The sequence below is a fragment of the Thamnophis sirtalis genome, unplaced genomic scaffold (genome assembly GCF_051295495.1).
Source record: "Thamnophis sirtalis isolate CommonGarterSnake01/CBP01778 unplaced genomic scaffold, rThaSir2_p1.2 scaffold_5, whole genome shotgun sequence".
Lineage (NCBI taxonomy): Eukaryota > Metazoa > Chordata > Lepidosauria > Squamata > Natricidae > Thamnophis > Thamnophis sirtalis.
The window spans coordinates 18,520,797-18,526,174 of NW_028261385.1; positions in this window are offsets into that span (position 1 = coordinate 18,520,797).

Here is a 5,378-nt window from a genome sequence, read left to right on the forward strand (position 1 = left end):
TTCATGTTTTAGTCTCCAGTCCCCTAATCCAGTGTTTTTCAACCTTTTTTGTGCAAAGGCACACTTTTTTCATGAAAAAAATCACGAGGCACACCACCATTAGAAAATGTTAAAAATTTTTAACTCTGTGCCTATATTGACTATATATAAAGTAATTCTCCCACGGCACACCTTACACTATGTCACGGCACACTAGTGTGCCACGGCACAGTGGTTGAAAAACACTGCCCTAATCATCTTTGTTGCTCTTCTCTGCACTCTTTCTAGGGTCTCCACATCTTCTCTACATTGTGGCGACCAAAACTGAATGCAGTATTCCAGGTGTGGCCTTACCAAGGCCTTATAAAGTGGTATTAACACTTCACGTGATCTTGATTCTATCCCTCTGTTTATGCAGCCTAGAACTGTGTTGGCTTTTTTGGCAGCTGCTGCACACTGTTGGTTCATATTTAAATGGTTGTCCACTAGGACTCCAAGATCCCTCTCACAGTTACTACTATTGAGCAAGGTACCACCTATACTGTACCTGTGCATTTCGTTTTTCTTGCCTAAATGTAGAACCTTACTCTTTTCACCATTGAATTTCATTTTGTTAGATAGTGCCCAATGTTCAGGTTTGTCAAGATCCTTTTGTATCTTAAGCCTGCCTTCTGGAGTGTTGGCTATTCCTTCCAGCTTGGTGTCATCTGCAAATTTGATGAGTTCCCCATTTATTCCCTCATTCAAATCATTGATGAAGATGTTGAAGTGTCCTGGGCCTAAAACAGAGCCTTGGGGTACTCCACTGCATACTTCCCTCCATGTAGATGCAGTTCCATTGAGGACTACACGTTGAGTGCGGTTGGTCAGCCAGTTACGAATCCATCTCGTGGTGATGTTATCTAATCCACATTCTTCTACTTTATCTAGTAGTAGGTGTCGTTAATAGTCATCCAATTCTATTGGTAGGCATAATGGCTTAGTGGTTAAAAAAGCTGAGCTTGTCAGCTGGAAAGGTTTGAGGCTTGAGCACCACACAGAGGTGGTATTTGGCAGGTTCTGACCAGTTCTGGAGAACCGGTAGTGGAAATACTGAGTAGTTCGGAGAACCGGTAAATATCATCTCTGACTGGCCCTGCCCCCATCTCTCCTCTGCCTTCCGAGTCCCAGCTGATTAGGAGGAAATGAGCATTTTGCCCTAACCTTCCCCTAGAGTGGGGAGGGAATGGAGATTTTGCAGTATCTTTCCCCTGCCACGCCCACCAAGCCTCACCCACAGAACCGGTAGTAAAAATAATTGAATCCCACTGCTGGTGCCACGTGATGGGTGAACTCCCGTTACTTGCCCCAGCTCCTGCCCACCTAGCAGTTCGAAAGCATGCAAATGAAAGTAGATAAATAGGTACCACTTCGGTGGGAAGTTAACAGTGTTCCGTGCACCTCGGCATATAGTCATGCTGGCCACGTGACCACAGAAATTTTCTTCGGACAACACTGGCTCTCTCAGCTAAGAAACAGAGATGAGCAGCACCCCTAGAGTCAGACACGACTGGAAAGGGGAAACCTTTATCTTTGTTGTTGGCAGTCATAGGAAAATAAACGCTTCGTGTACACCCTGAAGTGGCGTTTTATATCTGCAATGCTGCAGAGGCCTAATGTTCACCGTGGATTGCTTAACTGCCAAATGCTATAAGCATATTAAATTGGCAGCAGTGAAAGTCCGATCACTGACTGGGTTCACACATCACAACATTAAAATGTATCTTTGATTTTGGTCGTGTGTACTGTGAAGCCAGGATTGCAGTCAGTCAGTGACAGTTCATAGAACAATAGTTTAGCATAATGTGACGAATTGGTAATCATTAACTATTTGTTGATGCCGTTCGGATGTATGTATGAAGATCAGCCCAAAGTAGCTTTATTATAATGAAGTATGGTCCTGTGCTTTCCCTGAAATTGCTGCTTCCCTAAGCATTGAAAAAGAAGAAGAAAAACATTTCCTTGTTGTAGGATTTAGACAGCCTTGAAATAAGAATGGGACTGCTGAAAGTACATGAATGATGCAAGATACTTGTCCACTAGATAGACCAGGAATCGACAACCTTAAGCACTCTTAAGAGCCATTTGGACTCGTTTCCCACAGAAAAGAAAACACCGGGAGCCTCAAAACCCTTTCCGTGGCTGACTATTTTCTGAGCGCCCGCATTGGCAGTGGTGACACATATTTTGAGCAACGGAGCCGCAGCAGAGGAATGAAAGCCACATGCGGCTCCAGAGGCACGGGTTACTAACCCCTGAGATAGACCAAACCAGACCGCCAAAAAATTGGGAAGGCTAAAACTATAATAACAGAATCTTGCAAGTCTATTTACTTTAAACCTTTTCTTCCCATTTAACAGTTCAGAGAATTAGAAAGTTTTCTGTCTGAGTCTCTTCTGAATATTATCTGCCTGTTGTGGAGTTCAAATATGTGTTACTGTTCATTGTCCTCGCAATGGGACTTGCACATCTCTATCAAAGTCATCTTTATTCTCTACAGTACTTTTGAGTTCTTGGTGTTAAGAGGGTATTCTTGCAGACATGTCATTAGTATGTTGGGTAACATCATCAGTGCATGTGAGAATGGCCCCTGCCATTCTCATTAGTGCCATATGCACCAGGGATACATACATCCTATCCTGGTATTGAATTGTCCACAAGAAAGCTCACTTCACCAGGAACCCAACAGTTGAACCCTGAACTATGTATAAGTTCTAATATTGGAACAAGCAAATAGGGAAAAGTTTGACCTGAAATCTTCTATGATATCTATGCTGTTGGCATAATCCTTTGTAATTGCTATAGCTCTACTCAGATGAGGCTGGGAAATAGAATTTGTAGTGTACAATTTCTACCCAAGATCACATTCTAGTTTAAATGCCCAACGCTTGTTCTTCCAACTTTATTCTTGGCCTTTTAAATTCCTTTTGTGGCCTTAGGGAAATCACTTTTTAAAATGTGAATAATCTGGGTATTTTGTTTAACTTCTGTCTTGCAATTTTACGGTAATAAATGTGTCAGTTCTTTTGTCTTGTTTTTTTTTTAAAGTAAATTGCTTTAAAGGCTTTCCAGATTTCTATGAAAAGACCCACAAAGAGTAAAGTGAAAAACAAGTTGTCAATTCTTGAGCTGTACTAATAAATGTGATGCCCACCCATCCATCTCTCTTTGTTTTATCATGTTATGCAATAATATCATTAAAACATTGGTGTCTTGGTTTTATAACTGGATTCTATTTCTTTTCTGTGGTTACATTTCTGTAGCTAATGTTGAGGATTATTTCAAAAAAGCAAGTTGTGCAAAACATATGTTGTTTTCTGACATGGGAATGTTGCCAGTAACAATTGGGCTTTTTCTTATTGCTGTGGTCTTCTTTTGAAAGGTAGCGATTTTATTATATTTTAAATCAATACAGTTAAACATTCAATTAGTGCGAGTAAGAATACAAGCAATCCAAAGAACATTGATAAAGAAGAAAATGTATTTTATATAAACTGTTAAGTATTTTATATACCTAAAAAGTTAAGCAGTACTAAGAGAGACTAAAAAAGAAGGGACAACAATAAAATTAGAAAAAGTGAGGGAGAAACCCTAAAAAATCATGAAACATTTGCGTACCTTTAACACTAAAATAATGTTTTGTACAAATAATTACAAAGCAGTTGTTGAACAATGAGTAAAATGTGGACTACAGAGAATTGGGTTGGAACTGCATCTTACAAGGAGGGAGGCTTAGTGGAAAAGAATGTGTTTTCTTAGGTGAGATGCAAATATATTGCATTTAAATTTAAATTTGCTATGGCAAATCTGGACATCATACTAAAAGCAGAGACATCACCCTACCAACAAAAGTACGTATAGTCAAGTGAAAGTTGGACCATAAGAAAGGTTGAGCACCAAAGAATTGAGGCCTTTGAACTATGGTGCTGGGAAAACTCCTGCCGAGTCACTTGGACTGCAAGGTGAGCAAACTGGTCAATCCTAGAGGAGATCAACCATGACTTCTCTTTAGAAAGTCAGATCCTGAAGATGAAACTCAAATACTTTGGCCACCTAATGAGAAGGAAGGACTCACTGGAGAAGAACCTAATGCTGGGAAAGACTGAGGGCAAAGAAGGGGACGACAGAGAATGAGGTGGTTGGATGGAGTCACTGAAGCAGTAGGCATGAGCTTAAATGGACTCCAGAGGATGGTAGAGGACAGGAAGACCTGGAGGAACATTGTCCATGGGGTCACGATGGGTCGGACATGACTTCGTGACTAACAACATCAACAAATATCGAAGGGCTTCTGAGCAACATGATTAATGGTCGGTGATGTTGCCAGAATATGCAAAGTTGAAAATATCTCAGATTTGAATGAGATAGACTTTATAGAATTTTAAATAATATTTGCAACCAAAATAACTTTAAGAAATTTCTTTAAAAATTTTGGGGAGGGAATTTCCTTACACTGCCTGTTATGAAAATATTGTGGTATTACCACAATAATGTGGTAATAACACATTATTACCCCATAGTATGTTCTGCGGTAGTTAGCTTAATTTCATGATCTGTGAAAAAGACACAGTTACTTTAAAGGGCTGCAGACAAATGCTGTTTGTGCACCTACTTCTGAAATTGAGTGATAAGCATTCTACAGCCCTATTAAATATAAATAAATGCCTATGTATATGGAAAGCAGAATTTTACAACAGAAAGAAAAAACAAAGGAAGCAACTGTATTTTGCATAAATTCAAAAATTGCCAAGTTTTCAACAATTCTCCCATTTTATGCAATAAAAGGTAGGTAAATTGTTTATTTATTTTTTTCAAAACAAAAATTCCATTAGCTTAATTCTGCATGTTGCACATCACTCTAACAGGAAACGGCTTGATGGGTATGCAGATTTCATTCATTCCAGTAGGCAAAGAAGCAATGCATTTCTCTCCCCATTCAGAATCTAAAACCCTTCCTCGCTTTGGGGATTTCAGCTAACATCATTTGCACACTTTCAAAAATAGCATTATAGCCAGAAGGGCTAGAGAGGAACAAGCATTTGAAAAAGACAAGGTCAAATGGAAGATGACTGATGCATTTGATGGCATCACAAACATTTTTCCTGCTTCCCTGGGACAACAATGCTTTCTCCCCAGTTGAGAAATTAGAATATGGACTTGCAAGCCCCTTGTGGTCTATATCTGTCTTCCCCAATGTGGTGCTTTCTAAAGGCCACATAAGCGGGAGCCATATAATTCTGGGGGTCAAAGATCCATATCTGGGTCACATTTGGCAGGATGAGGCCAATCCAACCCCTGGCTGTAAGGTCATCTCTGTTTGCCAACAGAAAACAGGAATATGATAACATTGCCAGCTCTAC